The 19,076-nt window shown below is 47.5% G+C and overlaps 1 protein-coding gene and 1 long non-coding RNA gene across 2 annotated transcripts in view; both read left to right on the top strand.

Moving 5' to 3' along the window:
- opcml (opioid binding protein/cell adhesion molecule-like) overlaps positions 1-19,076 on the top strand; it is a 549,099-nt gene that overhangs the window by 6,506 nt on the left and 523,517 nt on the right. The window lies entirely within an intron of this gene.
- On the top strand, positions 12,219-18,250 carry LOC117547320. The gene is made up of 2 exons (XR_004569162.1): positions 12,219-12,270; positions 17,951-18,250. It is a non-coding gene; the product is annotated as an uncharacterized LOC117547320 (long non-coding RNA).

Here is a 19,076-nt window from a genome sequence, read left to right as displayed (position 1 = left end):
TTTTTTTTTAAATAGGATGCAAGCAACACTAGTTTCTTAACCTGAATTGATAATAGACTATAATCAATTTAAGTTTGCATTCTTATACCATTTTGTACAATAATTATAATGAATAAGTTCAAACAAACTCAAACTTACAGCTGATTAATAACGGTATCTAACTTGAGTTTTTATTATATCAAAAACCTGTTGAAATGCTTCTGTTATTTTTACTGTCCCCCAAAAGCGCATCGGCAGCCTCCAGGAATGCTTCTTTCACAACTTCGCCGTCTTTGAAAGACTTCATGTGTTTCGCAAGAACGTGACTTGACACGATAAGATGCTGTGGTAGCAGCCTTGCTCTTGTTGTTGGGCCTGGTGAAAATGGACTGCTGTGCATTTAGCTGTCCTTTCAGGCCCCTCCCCTTTTGGGAGCGTAGGGCAGAATTAGGAGGGAGTTCCGTCTCGTAGCTTTTGTGCACTGTTTTGAAATGCCGCTCCTAAATTACCCTTCTTCGATAAAGCCACGCTCGCATTGCAGATGAGACAGATGGACTTTGAATTGGAATAGATACTAAAATAATCATCCTCCCACTCGGAGTGAAAATTATATATGTTTTGCTTCTGCCATAATTGCGGTCTTGTGTGTGTGCGACTGTCACTCCTGTTGACACGGACAACGTTAGCGAACTAGTGCACTGCCCACTGCTCACCAGCCACGCCCCGACACATGGGGTCACGCCGGCCAATCACAAAGCTTTGATGCGTTCAAGTGCATTATTCTGGCACAGGAAGATTATGTTACAGGACATTAACGATAAAACAGAATATTGTTGTTCTATTTTTAGACACATCTCGCGATCGACTGGGAATCTCCCCGCGATCGATCGGTCGATCGCGATCGACTGGTTGGGCACCCCTGCCTTACAGTATGTGTTCTGATACCATTAAAGATACAAAAAGATTTATATTATAATGTCTAAGTATTGACCACAAAAATGTACTAAGAGATACTGTATATCAGCCCCTTAGGAAACATACAGGAATCAATGTTATTATTACATCTCAGCTGCATTGTTTATTAGAATATGTTTAGTTGCTTTATTGGTTATAGTGATGGGAATTATGGCTCTTTGAAGGGAGCCGGATCTTTCCTTTCAAAGAGTCGTTCAAAAGAGACGTTTTTTTAAAAAGGTGTCGGGTTACTAGGTTTATCTGCGAAATAATCACAAGGATAATGATTGACTGTATTGCCAGACCTAATGTCAATAATCTGAATTGTAAACATGACACAAGGTGGCGCCATATCCATGTCCTTCATGTCAGTGAATGTACTACTTTGAGTGTACCCTCTGTATGACTGCTGACGAAGACAGTCGCATTTTTTACAGGCTCCGACTACCTGTTAGCATCTAGCTCTCCTGCTTACAAACATTTAGTCACCCCTGCTTATATATCTTGACGCAGTTTGGCATTGGTGCATGGGACAGTAATTGCCCTAACCTTTTACACTCAAGAATGCCATCAAAACACCCTGGGGATAATGTGCTACTTCAGAGAGCTAATACACAGATAACAGACCTTAAGAAGGACATCCGACGGCTTTCTGACGAGCTGAAAGAAAAAGACTCATGTCCAGTCTCATGGAGGTGGCATCGGTGCAGTCTAAACAGCTTGTCTCGTTCAGTGCAACTCTCCATGACACAGTTCTGTGGGATCCTTCCACCTGTCCACGGCCTTCCGACTCCTCGACACCTGGCCACCAGCAGTCGTGGTCTGAGGTGGTGCGCAGGAGCTTATTGAACGGGGAGCCTTCACCGCCTCACCTACGCCTTCAGAACCGCTTCACCACCCTGTCAGACGATCCGATCCATCCAGCTGATGCTTCCGTGGCACTGACCAGTCCAGATCTGCACCCTGCCGACACTGGAACTCCTGCGCCGGCAGCCGACAGTATTTGTGCTGCTTCCCAGGCCACTGTGAAGTCAACTCGGCGTCCCTCATCCTGTCTGGCGACCTCCTCAAAGAGGCCGTGCTGAGCAGTAGCGTGGCGTTGGGAAAAAATTAGGGGAAGCCAATAATACGTCCTTTCTTTTGGGTCGGGGTGTGGTGGTCAATGTAATAACGTAACCAGATGAGTGATTACAGCACCCGGTATCATTTTACACACATTTTTATCAGATGCAGGACTTACACACGCCTGTTATCTAACCGACAGGTCCTCACGCACTCTCCAGCCGAAACTCTAATAAGCATACATTCACAAACTAAATCAGGAGACCTTTAACGTTTTACGTCCGATTCGCTCCTTTTTTCCTCGCTGTACACAGCTCCAGTTTGGGCATTGGCCTGTCATCAGATTGTATTTGTTGTTGCTGCTGTAGCGGAAGTTTAGTACAATTACTTTTGATGAAATACTCCAAATCTCCACCCTCCATAATTGCACTTGCTTCAGTTGCTTGCTACTTTCTAACGGCGATGAGAGTGGTGCAGTGACGCTATCTATCTTCTATCGATTAGATTTATAATTCGAAAATTATAAAAGTAGGGTAGACATGTGGATATTATCCGACTGAACAAAACTTGCATTTATCTAACAGGTTCGTTATCCACTGACCTTATTTCGAGCTATTTTCCAAAATCCTATGGAGAACTCCCATTGCTTTTTTGTCGAGGGAAACCGAGAGCAGCTTACTTCCGGGTTTTAGGACTCGTCACTGCAACACTAAGTTGATGCGATTTGATTGGATTGTGAGGCAAGGGAAGCCAGCCGCCTCTGGCTTCCCTTGGCATGGCCCTGACCAATCACAGGTTGGCAGGGGCATCACGTGAGCCTCATCTGATTGGTCAATCCCTCCATTTTTTTTCACCAAGGGAAGCCAGATTCAGCTGGCCTCCTCTCGCAACAGAGAGTGCAATCTACTGTTTCACCATAACATCTAGAGGGGCGCTGTTTGTTTCACTCTTTGTAAAATACTCAATGAGAATGGGGGAGAGACGGGCCGGCAGCAACACACAGCAAAGGAGAATTATCGAAACAAAACAAAGTGTTTTTATTTATTTATTTAACCTGTTAAGCCCGAAGGTCCCCGCCGGCGGGGACCCTGGGTCTTTTTTTCACGATACTGTGTCTCAGGGGATCTTAATATTTAAGAACCTATTAATGTGTTATACCAGATTAACGGAAATAATCTCAGCTAACTGACGATACAAACCATGTTTACCAAAACAAAACACAAGTCTCACAAGAAGCATCTAAATTACCCCTGAGCGAAAAATGCTAACGGACATTGGCACAGAACTCAAGATAAAAGTACCCTTATTACTTATCATAGCTGCACATACAATATATCCGATTAAAGCTGAGACTCCATAGATTATGTAGGTATATAGTATCATCACTGAGTGATCCGGACTCGCGACAGAGGAAGCAAATACAGACATCACAACACGTACCTTTACGAAGCTTCTAGGGAGATCGTCTCACAAGTAGCTGTCAATCTGATCAAAGTACGTGTTCAATGGCATTAAAATGAGAAAAAACGCGGCTGAATCTGTTAATCCATAGGTTCTTAACGTCCATGTATAAAAAACTGATTGAATTTATAATCCATAATTCCATTTTTATGTAAACATCGAAGAGTAAATGCTAGCTGCTAATGGTAGCCACCACAGCTAGCTGCTGCTTCCGGTCTCGGCGATGCAGCAGTCTCACACATACACATGACCAAATAAGGACTATGTGGGAGTTCCCCTCGATTCCATTGGCTCTGACTGTCAGAAAGAGATGTCACATGTCAAAATCGAGCAAGGGGGGCCAGAGATATGGAAAATCCACCCAAATGGCCCCAGAAGAGGTTTTTTTTTGCTAAATCTGTCTAAAAAGGTCAAATATCACTTGTTTTGCATCAATCTTGATACAGGGTACTTATTATATGTTGTACTTTGGATTCCTAAAGCTTTTAGTGTACTAACCCATCATCCAAGTTTAGTTTTCACTATAAGTACAAAATATTTTTTGGGCGGACACTATAATTTACAGTTTTTTACCATGTTCAATCTGAATTTTCTTTAAAATAAAAAACATCTATATTGAATCTGACTTTTATACATCCAACTCACAGGTTTATCATTACTTTTAGAAAGAAGATTATTAATTTAACCCTTTTAGAAGGGAAGATATGGTCATTTGTTCTGGGAATGTCATTTTCGAGCCTGAAACCTGAAAAACAGGCTCGGGGTTTAACAGGTTAAATTATAACTACAATTCGAAAAAACAGGGGAAGCCTGGCTTCCCTTGGCCTCCGGGAGAAAACGCCACTGGTGCTGAGACACTCGGGAAGTTTTCCGGGCCCTGAGCCGGCATGGAAATCCTCTCCCAGCCCAGCTGTTACTGTCTCACCACAACACTCTCCTGCTCGGTCACCACACCCTCAATCACCGGCACCTCCTCGTCCCCTGTTCGCCCCAACCACATTAATAATCGGGGATTCCATCACCAGAAACATCAGATTCTTCAATGCAGCCACACGCTGCCTTCCTGGAGCCACAGTCCCGGTAATCCTGGATAAACTCCCGGGGCTGCTGCACTCACTCCTGTCATCTGTCAGTAGACTAATTGTCCACGTTGAGTCGAATGACACAGCCCGCCAGCAGTCAGAGCTGACAAAAAATGATTTTGAGAAACTTTGTAATCTTCTACGGAGCTGTGAAAAGTCGGTTTTTATCTCAGGTCTGATCCCAACGCGGGCCCGCGGAGCAGGGCGTTTCACTAGGATCCTCAGCCTCCACACCTGGCTCCAATCCGCCTGCAGAGATCACGATTTAGGTTTTATTGACCATTTTAATCTATTCTGGGACCTACCCGCCCTCTTCAACACTGATGGAATCCACCCCAGCAGGTTGGGTCGCCGCATGCTAGCGGCTAACATGCAGCACGCTGTTCAGACGTCTCCCTGAATATTTCCACTCCATTTCCACACGCCCCCCTTTCCAGCGGTGTCATCTCAGGCCACCGTTTCCACTGCAAGAAACGTTTCTTCTTCGCCGATGCCGCTGAAGCCTGCCATCTCGCTCTCTGGCGCCACCCAACGACCAGAGGCTTCTATGCAGGGCCGCCCCTGGCCAACTTGGGGCCCCAAGCGACATTGTGAGATGAGGCCCCCCCCCAACCGACAGTTGTTTTTGGAAACAAAGTAGGCTATTTTGCAAATATAATTCCTGTTTATTATTATTATCAACACAGTTACTTTTGTATACAGTGAGGTAAATGGTAAATGTGCATGTATGTCGTTCAGTATGCGTTTACAGGTGAATACGTCTGCATTTCCTACCAAATACTAGCCTCAAAAAGATTAAAATATAATGAATGCAAATAAACTACTAAATACTATATTATTTTATTATAATATAGTTGTAATATAGTCAAGACAAAACTATGACATGCTCAAAAACTGATATTTCTTAGATCTGTATTCAAATGTAGTTCCCTCTGTCAGCAATGTATCAACAACTACACACACATTTCTATCAGTATTTCTCTGTGTTATGGTTGACATGATGATGACTGTTAGGAGTAAAAGTTTACTTTTTATTCGTGTGCTTTTTATTCATGTATTTTTTCTTTTAATGTTTCTTTTATTATCTTTTACTGTTTTTAAATGCCTTTGTCTGGAAGTCTTTCATTTTTGTAAAGCACCTTGAATTGCCTTGTGTTGAAAGGTGCTATATAAATAAACTTGCCTTGCCTTGCCTTAAGGGGAGAGGCTGAACATCACCATGAAATGTACAAATTGACATAAAAAGGGGGGAAAATGCTCCATGTTTTTTAGGCTGCAAACTTTAACTGTTATGTAAGCCAACTAGACAGACAGTTTATCACTCTTCCTCCTGTACATCAGCAGATAAGAGGCATAACATACTTGAAGGAATGTTAAATAAAAAATGCTGGAAATAACTGCATCTCCATTAGCCTATATGCTCTGCAGAGACTGCCTTCTTCATGTCGTGAATTGCAGCTGATGTTTTAATATGGCAATTGGCAATTTGACTTATACAACATTCGCAAGTTGTACATTTGACTCATACAATAACCCACCTTCGAGTGATGCTCTAGTTTCTTCATGTTTTGTTTTTTGCGCCGGACTGAAACTGTCTTTTCACCGACATCTCTTCACCTGCACTAGTGGCCGTATCAAAGCCGTGATTGGTCAGATTTCGATTCATTGCAACGGTGTCGGGTTACAGACGTGCTCCCCTTGTCACCTCTCACTCTTGCGGGGGGTGCACGGAGAACTGAGCGGAGAACTGCGCACAGCAGCTGAGGCCCTCTGGGCGGGGCCCCCTGCGCAAGGCGGGGCCCCATGCAGCCTGCGTGATTGGCCTGTAGGGAGGGGCGGCCCTGCTTCTATGCCAGAACAGCGACCCATTTCTGTTTTAACCAACATACATAGAAGGTTGGTGACTCAGGTTGGAAAAAGAAAGTCCTAAAGGATCTGTTTGAGTTTGTCGAATTGAACAGAAGTTCCGCATGCTCCACAGTCTATCACGGGCGGTCAGAGTGATAGTATATCAAACACATTTAAACTGGCTCTATTATACCTCATTCACACCAACGCAACTCCGGTTCAAGCTCCGTGCTAGAGCTTTTCAGGTTCAGAACCAGTTCTTCGGTTTAGCTCTGGCTCTTTTCACACCGTCCAGAGTCCGACTGGTAATGCGTCGTTGCGTCATCGTTTGCGTCATGACGTAACCGTTTGCTTGCCTGCTTCATAAAGCCAAACCACGCGGATGAAATCAGTTGCATTCATTTCTTATGGCTCTATCTGCAGCTTTTCCGGAGTCATTTCTGTGGTTTAGTTATATTCTTATAAAAAAGTGTACTCGTGTCAATAAAGGTTTTTTTTAAAACACAACTGCTTCCGAGGTCGGTCTTATTTCTTAAGGTGGACTGAACCATGAGTGTGGAGTAACGTTGTATCTTTCAGTTAAATGAACTGTAACCTTCACCCAGGTATGTAACGTTGGGTTACGTATTGTAACCCTTGTTATATTAGCACAGGGGGAGCCCTCTACTGGACTCTATGGGTACTACCTTACCCGGCGAGCATTCTCCCACTGAGACTTCTATAGACGTAGCCGGCCTTGGGCGGGCCTACCTGAATGCCCGCGCATCACACCGTATAAAAGGAGGCCTCGCCTCCTGACTATCATCCTACACCTCTCTTCAGCGAGCGGAATAGGACAGACAGTGCCCTGAGTAGAGGGCTCCGCCTGTGCTAATATAACAAGGGTTACAATACGTAACCCAACGTTATATCTCTCACAGGCTCCGCCCTCTACTGGACTCTATGGGTACAGTGGGTGGAGCCGCGATGTATACGCGCACTGTCGTCCAACAACATTCCACCCTACTGCCCCTGACCGGCTTTTCTGGTCAGCAGCTGCTGCCCCACATTCTCCTTTAACCCGGTTGTAACCGAGGAGAAATCTGGGCTGTGGCTGACAGAGCACACCCTGCTGCGCTTACCTCGCAGAAAGTGTGCTCAAAAAACAGTGCCGGGGGACACCCCCCCCCCCCGACCATAGATGGATGGGGAGAGCCCCTCGGCCCCGAATGGGCTTACTACACGCCTGCCTCCCTGAATCCCTAAGGATAACAGGGGGCAGATGCCAACTGACCCACAACCCCCCCCCCCTACCAGTCCTGTGTTGCCCCCGCAAGCACAGACGAGGAGAAAGAGCCAGACATGTCCAAGAGATAACACCTTATGAAGGGGCCCGGCGTTGACCAAGACGCCGCTGTGCATATATCCTCCACACTCACACCGTTGAATAAGGCTGTTGACACAGCTACAGCCTGTGTGAAGTGCGCACGAGCCCCCGTGGGGCAGGCTTTCCCTGCCTGTCCGTAGGCATGTGCAATGCACTCGCAGAGCCAGCCTGCCAGGTGTTTCTTGGACAGAGCTTTCCCGATCACCCCGCCCCGAAGCACACAAACAGCTGTTCGGTGCGTCTAAGGGCAGCCGTGCGCTCCACATAACATGCTAGCGCACGCACCGGGCAGAGGAGGTGCAGTTTAGCTTCCCTGTCCCCGCCATGGGGGGGGGGGGGGGGAAGACTAAAACCCCATAACTGAATAGCCCTTGACCTGAACGCACTCCTTAGGCTCTTGGGCACAAAGGAGGGGTTCGGTCTGAGTGTCGCGCCGCTCCGGTCACCCCGAATCCGTAAACAGCTCGGGTGCACCGACAGAGCAGTTAACTCGGACACTCTTTTGGCTGACGTTAAGGCAAGAAGCAAAGCTGTCTTCCACAACAGTGCCTTTAGGGAGGAGAGCTCCAGAGGCTCAAATGGTTCTAAGACCAGAGTTCCGAGCACTAGGGGCAGGTCCCACTGCGGGGTGGAGGCGTGCACTACTGGGCGCAGCCACCTGACCCCCTGTAAAAACCGCAACATCAGTGGTTGACTAAAGGCTGACCTGCCGCCAAATCCCTCATGGCAGGACGAGATGGCTGCTGCATACACTTTCACTGTTAAATGCGCAAGCCCTCTGTCCACCAGTAACTGTAAGAAGGAAAAAATAGAGCCTAACTCACAAGATAGGGGCTCTATTCTCCTCTCCTCACACCCTCGCTGGAATCCTAGCCACCTTTGGCCTGTAACAGGCTGTGGTGGATCCAGCTCTAGCTGCCTGGATAGACTGAATAAGACTGTCAGACAATCCACCCTGTCTCAGCCTGTCCCTCTCAGGAGCGACTGGAGAGGTTGGCCGAGAGTGGGTAACGCCCCGATTGCACCTGCCTCTTGAGACATCGCCCCCCAGAACTGGGGAACCGCCCAGGGCTGGCCCACCTTCATCTCTGAGTACCACGGCGCCCCGACGCGGTCCGGAGCCACTAGGATGACTGACAGACGTTCTCGCCTCACTCTCCCCAGGAGAGGGAGAATGAGACGCAGCGGTGGAAAGGCGTAGCAGCTTCCTTGGCCATGGCTCGTGTGCAAACGCGTCCACCCCCAAGGGCGGGTCGTCGTCCAGGGCCATGGAGAACCACAGGGCACAGTGGTTGTTGCACCGGCTGGCGAACAGATCCACTTCCGCTCTCCCGAACTGGGCCCAGATCTGCTTCACCACCTCCGGGTGAAGCGTCCATTCGCCTGGCAGAGGGCCGCCCCTCGACATGAGGTCGGCCCCCCTGTTCTCCAGTCCCGGGATATGGAGGGCTCTCAGAGATAAAACCACCTCTGATGCCCATAACCACAGCCTCTCCGCTGTGGCCAACAAGGCGGCGGAGCGGACTCCGTCCTGCCTGTTGATATAAGCCACTGTGGTGCTGTTGTCGCTCCTGACCAATACATGTCTCCCTTGAATTAGGGGCATGAAATGCTGGAGGACTAACACTACCGCCCGTAGCTCTAGGAGGTTGCTGTGTCGAAACTCTGTTAGAGCCCAGTGCCCACCTATAGCCCTCTTCAGGCAGGTCCCTCCCCATCCTGTTCTGGATGCGTCCGTGAACACTGTGATGTAGGAGGTCATCCGTCCCAGTGGAGACCCCCTCCGGAGGTGATCCGGGGACCCCCAAAACCGGAGGTTGCCCTCCACTGAGGGGGGGATGGTCACCAGCCGCCGTTTGTGCCTCTTGGGATCCAAACGCAGGCTGGAGAACCACCTCTCCAGGCGGCGCATATGCAGTAACCCCAGCGGGACCACAATGTGAGCAGCCGCCATGAGACTCAAAGTCTGCATGACAGTTAAAGCTGTCACTGTCGCCCCCTGTCGCAGCCTGTGAACCGCCCGGAGAAGGGACGCACTTCTGCTCTCTGACAGGGTGGCGCGTAGCACGCCTGCATCGAGCACCACTCCCAACTACAACGCCTGTTGGTGAGGTATGGGGGTGCTCTTTTTTCAATTGATCGCAAAGCCTAATCTGGTTAGGTGTGTGATCAATTGTGCTGTGCAAAACATTGCCTGTTCCCGGGACAGCCATGATATGAGGTCGTCTAGTAAAAGAAAACTCTCATGCCGTGGGCGCGCAGCGGTTGAAGCGCAGTGGCCACACATTTACTGAACGTGCGTGGGGATAGGGAATAGCCCAACGGTAGTCTGTTGTACTCGTAGGCTATCCCCTGGAAGGCAAAACGCAGACACTTTCTGTGCTCTGGAGCAATTTCTACATGAAAGTACGCATCTTTCAGGTCGATGATTTTATCACCCAGCATAATCTCGATTTTATGTTTTTAACTGAAACTTGGTTAGACCAAAACAATAGCACATCTGTTCTTATAGAATCAACTCCTCCCAACTTTAGTTTTATGAGTCAGGCAAGACTACATAAGAAAGGGGGTGGAGTAGCTATTTTGTTTAATGACTTATTTCAATGCAAGCAGACTATGTATGGGAACTTTGCTTCTTTTGAATATGTGGCCCTTCAGCTGAAATGCTCCTCTCGAGCTCTTTTCCTAAACATCTATAGACCACCCAAATACTGTGCAAGCTTTTTTGATGATTTTACCGAGTTGTTGTCTATAGTGTGTATTGACTTTGACCGCCTAGTCATTGTTGGTGATTTTAATATCCATGTTGACAACCCCCAGGACAGAGGGGCTAAAGAACTGTTTTGTGTTATCGACAATTTTGGACTGACTCAGCATGTCAAGGGTCCGACGCACAATAAGGGGCACACCCTGGACTCAATTGTATAAAAGGGTCTGAACATCTCTAAGCTTGTGGTGACTGATGTTGCACTCTCCGACCATTCCTGTGTTTTCTTTGAGAGCTCTATTACCGTCCATACAACTGTTAAGAAAGAGGTAACCACTAGACGTCACTTAACTGAAAATGCAGAGGAAATGTTTGCCCAGATTTTTACTCCCTCAATTGCTCATGCTAACTTCTCAGTAAATGAGCTAGTTGATCATTTTAATTCTAAAATAACAAATGTCATGGATACCATCGCTCCCATTAAAATACAGGAAGTATCTGGCAAGAAAATATCTCCATGGAGAAAAGCCATGACTGTGAGAACAGCACAAACTGAGTGCAGAAAAGCTGAACGCAGGTGGAGAAAAACAAATCTCCAGGTTCATTTGGAAATATATAAAGAGAAATTCGGTTTCTATAATCAGGAAATAAAAAAGGCACAACAGTCTTTCTTTTCTGACATCATTACCAAAAATAAAAACAACTCACGTGCCTTGTTTGCTACCGTCAACAGACTAACAAACCCCCCAGTGTCGATATCCTCAGAATTTCTATCCACCATAGCCTGCAATGAATTTGCCTCCTTCTTCACTGACAAAACCATGTAAATTAGACAGGCAGTCAGTGCCTCTGCATCAGGTACAGCCAATGTTTTGTCCCTGTGTTCACCTAAAGTCAATCCAGACATCATGACACAATTCCGTCTGATAAATGCTAAAGACCTGGAAGACATTATCCAACATCTGAAATCCTCCTCCTGTAGCCTCGACATCATCCCGACAGGATTTTTCAAAACTGTTTTTCCCTGCATGGCCTCAGATATACTACACATAGTAAACAAGTCTCTTCAATCAGGTGTATTTCCACAGGCCCTGAAAACTGCAGTCATTAAACCGCTCCTAAAAAAGCATAACTTAGACACAACCGTAATGAATAATTACAGGCCAATATCAAACCTTCCCTTTTTAAGCAAATTGATTGAAAAAGTTGTTTTTCAACAGTTGAGTCATTTCATGTTTTTAAATGACGGTTTTGATGTGTTTCAGTCAGGCTTTCGACCTAACCACAGCACTGAAACTGCTCTTGTTAAGGTCTTAAATGACATTCATTTAAACACAGACAGTGGCAGTGTTACAGCCGCTGCTACCTTGTGAGCTTAAGTCTGTTTGTGTATGTAAATGAGCTGTGCAGTTCCTCTGCTGTCATTGGCCGTCCGGACCGCTCAACATCCGCGGGGATTGGACAGACGTCGCCCAACCCCTGCTCGCTTCTGCCACGTCATCCGGGGGAGGAGTATAAAGGCTGAGCACGGACAACAGTCGGGAGGCTCTGTATTTTGTGTCAGAGGCCTCAACCCTATCCTTGTGATAAGCCTTCATTCTGTGAATTCTGAGATTTAGCGTGTGTCTTTGGTATTAGCTCCACTGATTAGCAGTGTCTATAGTAGGGTTCTAGGCGAGCACACTGAGTAGCAGTGTGTCGTCGGGTTCTGTGTTAGCGTAGGGATTTTGTGTGTGTGTATACTGCTTAGATCCAGGTTGATTAGCACCTGTAGACCAGCATTCCTGTGTGTTTATACTGCTTAGATCCAGGTTGATTAGCACCTGTAGACCTGCACCAGCTGTGTGTTTCCACAGTCCCGTTTTGTTTATTGCTTGTTTCCACTTGAGTAGTGAGATTTGTTTTTCTTTCTATAGCGGGGCAACTCTCTTTTGGAGACCCTTTGTGTTGTATTATAGTGACAGATTGACCCGTGTTGTGGGGCCAATCTGTGTGACCATCATTTTGCCTAGTTTCAGTGACAATAAAACCACCGGTAACAAATATACCAAATCCAATCTGGTCGTGTCGTTTCCCGTTTGTACCCTAGCCAAGTGGGAACGTAACACGTGGGGGCTCGTCCGGGATACATTTAAAACAATTCCTGGGGTTATAGGTGGGTTTATTGTGGCAGTAAACTTGGTAAACGTGTGGGCGGTACACTCAGGTATGGCATCGTTCGATATAGAGGCGTTCTTGGTCTGGCCGTCCTATGACCAGCTGGACCGTTGTAGAAAGGATGATTTGATGGAGATAGCGCGGCACTTCAGTCTTGTGGTAAATCGGCAAATGTTAAAAAAAGAGTTGAAGGCATTGGTGGTTGATGAGATGGTGCGAAGAGAGGTACTTGTACCGGCTGTACCAGCTGAGCTCCCAGTGTCCGATGTTCCCACTGAGGGCATGTTGCGTCCAGAGACTGAGGCAGAGTTTACGTTTACTGAAGGAAGGGGTAGTGACAGCGAGGGGGGCGAGCCGTGTGAGGCACCGCTCACGTCACCTCGCAGATGTCCACCCTCTCCTGTTGGTAGTACAGATTCCCGGGAGGGGGCTAAACTCAAGGTCCGTCTCGTCCGGCTCCAGTTGGAAGCCAAGGACAGGCAGCGTCAGTGGGAAGCTAACGACAGGGAGAAAGCCAGGCAGTTACAGCTGGAGCTACGAAAGTTAGAAATTGACAAGGAAGTGCGGATACGTCAGCTGGAGCTAGACTCCGAGCTGCGTGCCTCCGGTGCTTTTGGCCATGTCGGAGGAAGTTCCTCACCTCATTCTCATCCACCTGCCTTCAATGTAGGGAAAAATGTTGTGTTGGTGCCGGTTTTCCGTGAGGCTGAAGTGGATGCGTATTTTGGTGCGTTTGAACGCATGGCAGCGGCATTACAGTGGCCGACTGACGCCTGGGCTCTGTTAGTGCAGTGTAAACTTCACGGGAGAGCTCAGGAGGCGGTTGCTGCTCTTTCACTGGAGGACAGCCTAAGCTACGACCTGGTAAAGCATGCCATACTTAGGGTGTACGAGTTAGTTCCCGAGGCTTATCGGCAGAAGTTCAGGAATCACAGAAAGGGGGCTAATCAAATGCATGTCGAGTATGCCAGGGAGAAGGGGATGTTGCTCCATAAATTGATTGATTCATGTGACGCTGCAGAGTATTCTGCCTTTAAATAATTAATCCTGATGGAGGACTTTAAGAGGGGATTACCTGACCGTATTGTGGGGCATATAAATGATCAGAAAGTGCAATCTCTCTCCGCAGCTGCTGTACTGGCAGACGAATATGTGTTGATGCATAAAACGGTGTTTTCTCCGGCTATTGCTGAGAACTCTCGCCGCATGTCGGGTGCACCTGTTGGTCAGCCCGCGAGAGTGTTTACGAGGGACAAAGAGGGGAGAGAATGTCACTATTGTCATCAGCCTGGGCATCTTATTAATAATTGCCTAATGCTGAAGCGGAAGGAGCAGTCACCAAACGTGACCAGGCCGAAAGGCATCGGCTTGATTAACACTAACTCACTCAGTATTTCCACACCTGACAATGCGGAGGAAATAGATCCCTGTTTTAAGCCTTTTGTGTTCGAGGGATTGATTTCACTAACAGGTGAGTCAGACGATCAGAGACCCGTCCGCATACTACGAGACACGGGAGGCTCACAGTCAGTGATTGTTGCATCGGCTCTACCATTTTCCGAACAATCAGCGTGTGGGTATGGATCGACTTTATGTGGCATTGAGATGGGTTATGTGCCCCGGCCCATACATAATGTATATGTACAATGTAAATTAATTACTGGATTTTTCCCTGTTGCTGTGTGCCCAGCATTACCCATAAGGGGTATAGTTTTCCTAATGGGAAATGACATCGCAGGGGGTAAGGTAACCCCTACATTAGAAATATTGGATTCTCCTCAGCTTGTAGTGCCTGAAGTAACCCAGGCCCACATTTTCCCTATTTGTGCTGTCACTCGCGCGCAAGCGCGTAAGAGTAACTCGGAGGGTGTCGCTAGATGATACTATGTTTGGGAAAATGTTCACAGAGGACAAAATACCGGAGGAAAAGCCAGCAGTGGAGGTTTCTGCATCCTCCGCGTTCCCGGCTGGAACCGCTGCGCCAGCGCAACCTGCCAGCCCAGCTGTTGACGGTTCCACACTCCCGGTAACCCGAGAGCGTTTACTCGCCGCGCAGAGGGCGGATCCGACGCTTGTGAAGTGTTTCGAGCAGGTGGTGAGTAATGACAAAGCAAGGGGTGAGAAGGTGGCTTATGTGTTGGATAAGGAGATATTAGTGCGCCAATGGTCCCTCACTGCTACTGCTGAAGCTGACTGGAGTGTAGTGCATCAAGTAGTCGTGCCGGTGCCATACCGTCAACATGTGCTATCTGTCGCGCATGAAAGTCAATGGTCGGGACACTTGGGCGTGACTAAAACGTATCAAGTAATTCTGAAGCATTTCTTTTGGCCAGGTTTAAAGAAAGATGTCTCTAGCTTCTGCCGCTGCTGTCATGTGTGCCAGGTTGTCGGTAAGCCTAATCAAAAAATTCCGCAGGCTCCGTTACATCCCATACCGGCTATAGGTGAGCCCTTTGACCGGGTGTTGATAGACTGTGTTGGTCCTTTACCACGTACGAAAACAGGTCAACAGTATTTACTCACGATAATGTGTACGGCGACTCGTTTTCCGGAAGCGATTCCGCTGCGTAGCATTACTTCAACATCTGTAGTTAAGGCCTTGACGAAGTTCTTTTCTACATTTGGAATTCCGCGAGTAATCCAAAGTGACCAAGGGACACATTTTAAATCTAAATTGTTCAAACAGGTCCTACAAACACTGCAGGTTAAACATGTGATATCCAGTGCGTATCATCCAGAGTCGCAGGGGGCATTAGAACGGTGGCATCAGACTTTAAAAAGCATACTGCGAAAATACTGTATGGAGACAGAAAAAAATTGGGATGAGGGAATTCCTTTCGTTTTGTTCGCAGCCCGTGAAGCTGTTCAGGAGTCATTAGGATTCAGTCCCGCGGAGCTCGTTTTCGGCCATACGCCCCGCGGACCACTTAAAATCCTACACGATGAGTTTCTTTCGGCTGATACTCCTCCAGATATGAACGTACTAGATTACGTTAGTCAGTTCCGTGAGCGTTTGCACCGAGCAAATTCACTCGCTAGAGAGTCGCTCTCCGCTTCACAAGCGGTTATGAAGCGTAACTATGACCGTGCCGCTGTCCCTAGGCACTTTGAAATAGGTGACAAGGTCCTCGCACTATTACCTATCCCCGGCTCTGCGCTCTCAGCCAAATTCCTCGGGCCGTATGAAATCCGTGATTGTCTCAGTGACACCGATTACGTGATTGGTACTCCCGAGAGACGACGAAAAACGCGTGTCTGCCATATAAACATGTTGAAGCGATATCATGCACGCACCGTCACTGATAGTACGCCAGCCGGCTCATGTAATCAAAGAGTAGCTTCTTCGGCGTTAATAGTGGTAGATAGTTCCGGCTCCTCTGACGACGGGTTGGTGATGCGCTCACATCACCAGCCGGGTGCGCGGTTTATGCAACTCAGAGATGGTAGAGACACTGCCGAACACGTTAGGTCATCTGCAGGAGAGCCAGCAGAATGACGTAACCCAGTTGGTGGATGATTTCCCGTGCCTTTTCCATGATGTCCCCACCCAAACTAATGTGATAAAACATGACATTGATGTAAAAGGTGCGAGGCCAATCAAACAACATCCGTACCGCGCCAATCCCACCAAACGCGCACTTATAAAACAGGAGGCTGACTATCTTGTAGCAAATGGCCTGGCGACACAGAGCTCTAGCCCATGGTGTTCGCCGTGTCTTGTGGAGGCGAAATCTGATGGTTCTCCGCGATTTATTACGGACTACCGTAAAGTGAACGCTGTTACGGTAACAGATTGCTACCCATTGCCGAGAATGGAGGATTGCATTGATAATTTAGGTTCCGCTAAATTTGTCAGTAAATTGGACCTACTTAAAGGTTACTGGCAGGTACCTTTAACGGACCGTGCCTCAAAAATCTCCGCTTTTGCTACGCCTGACTGTTTCCTGCAATATACAGTAATGGCGTTTGGTATGTGTAACGCTCCCGCTACATTTCAAAGATTGGTGAATACTGTCCTCTCCGGAATAAGCCATTGTAACGCGTATTTGGATGACCTCATTGTGTACACGCCCACATGGGAGATGCACATGAAGATTCTGGGGCAGGTATTCACCCGGCTCGCACAGGCGTCTCTTACTTTGAATCTGGCCAAATGTGAGTTTGGTAAAGCTACGGTCACCTATTTAGGAAAGCAGGTTGGGCAAGGCCAAGTTAGACCAGTGGAGGCTAAGGTTACTGCGGTGGCTGAATGTGCGGTGCCTGGCACCAGGAGTGATCTCCGCCGTTTCCTCGGTATGGCAGGCTACTACCGCAGTTTCTGCCGTAACTTCTCCACTGTAGCTCAACCCCTAACTAGGTTGATAAGTCCCAAGGTGGAATATGTTTGGACCCCTGAGTGCCAGCATGCATTTGAGTGTGTAAAGACACTTTTGAGTCACGCTCCTGTGCTCGCTGCTCCCGATCTTGCGAAGCCCTTTAAACTCGAGGTGGATGCTAGTGCAGTGGGGGCCGGTGCTGTTTTACTGCAGGAAGATGCGGCGGGAGTTGATCATCCTGTCTGCTATTTCTCCCGTAAGTTCAACAAACACCAGGTACGCTACTCTACCATTGAAAAGGAGACTCTTGCTTTGTTGTTAGCTCTCCAGCACTTTGAGGTTTATGTCGGGTCTAATTCTTTGCCGGTTGCAGTGTTTACCGATCATAACCCCATTGTCTTTTTGTCCCGCATGTACAACCACAATCAGCGTCTCATGCGGTGGGCTCTGATCGTTCAGGACTACAACCTGCAAATCCGACACAAGAAAGGCTCAGAGAACGTGTTCGCAGATGCTCTGTCCAGACTGGAGTGATGTGTTCTGTGGTCATGGTGTGTGATGTGTTATGGTTCACAAAAACCCTGTGGGGTTTGTGTTTTAAGGGGGGGGGTGTTACAGCCGCTGCTACCTTGTGAGCTTAAGTCTGTTTGTGTATGTAAATGAGCTGTGCAGTTCCTCTGCTGTCATTGGCCGTCCGGACCGCTCAACATCCGCGGGGATTGGACAGACTTCGCCCAACCCCTGCTCGCTTCTGCCACGTCATCCGGGGGAGGAGTATAAAGGCTGAGCACGGACAACAGTCGGGAGGCTCTGTATTTTGTGTCAGATGCCTCAACCCTATCCTTGTGATAAGCCTTCATTCTGTGAATTCTGAGATTTAGCGTGTGTCTTTGGTATTAGCTCCACTGATTAGCAGTGTCTATAGTAGGGTTCTAGGCGAGCACACTGAGTAGCAGTGTGTCGTCGGGTTCTGTGTTAGCGTAGGGATTTTGTGTGTGTGTATACTGCTTAGATCCAGGTTGATTAGCACCTGTAGACCAGCGTTCCTGTGAGTGGATATTGCGTAGAGCCAGGTGATTAGCACCTGTAGACCCGCACCAGCTGTGTGTTTCCACAGTCCCGTTTTGTTTATTGCTTGTTTCCACTTGAGTAGTGAGATTTGTTTTTCTTTCTATAGCGGGGCAACTCTCTTTTGGAGACCCTTTGTGTTGTATTATAGTGACAGATTGACCCGTGTTGTGGGGCCAATCTGTGTGACCATCATTTTGCCTAGTTTCAGTGACAATAAAACCACCGGTAACAAATATACCAAATCCAATCTGGTCGTGTCGTTTCCCGTTTGTACCCTAGCCAAGTGGGAATGTAACAGGCAGAATATCAGTTTTAGTATTATTAGATCTCAGCGCTGCCTTTGATACTGTTGACCACAACATATTGCTTGACCGTCTAGAACAGGGGTTCCCAACCTTTATTGTGCCAAGGACCGGCAGATACATAAAAACAAAATCGCGGACCGGTTGTCAATTTTAACTGATTTTAATATTTACTCACCACCAGCAGGTAGCAACAGAGGCTAATTGTATGTAACAGCCTGAACAAATACTAGAACAATATGCATCCAAAACATATTAACAACGTTTAAAAAAGAACCGGTGTCGTTTTTTGGTTTTTCGGAAAACCAAAAAAACGACGTTATTCCGTTTTTAAACCAAAACGGGAAAACGGATAAATCAACGTGTTGGTTTTGTTTGTATGATTTACAGATAATCCAGTGAATGCTGTGTGTCTGTGTGACACTGGCATTTGTTTTCAGAGGATATTATGATAGTGACGTTCGTTCCGGTGCACGTCCTACAGCATTTAGCACTACATCGAGATTAAGATTAAACTAATTTATTTTGGGAACACCCGCATATAGGCTACCTATGGAGTTAGCCAGATGTGTGTAAATGACTGTTCATGGTCATTTGAAAACAAATGCCGGTTTAGGACAGACACAAACACACCGAACACACAGAGCAGAGCAGAGCAGAACACACACACACACACACACACCACACACACACACACACACACACCACACACACACACACACACACACACACACACACACACACACACACACACACACACACACACACACC

Source organism: Gymnodraco acuticeps, unplaced genomic scaffold (genome assembly GCF_902827175.1).
Source record: "Gymnodraco acuticeps unplaced genomic scaffold, fGymAcu1.1, whole genome shotgun sequence".
Lineage (NCBI taxonomy): Eukaryota > Metazoa > Chordata > Actinopteri > Perciformes > Bathydraconidae > Gymnodraco > Gymnodraco acuticeps.
The sequence above is the reverse complement of the archived record's forward strand: the minus strand, read 5'-3'. Positions and strand labels throughout refer to the sequence as shown.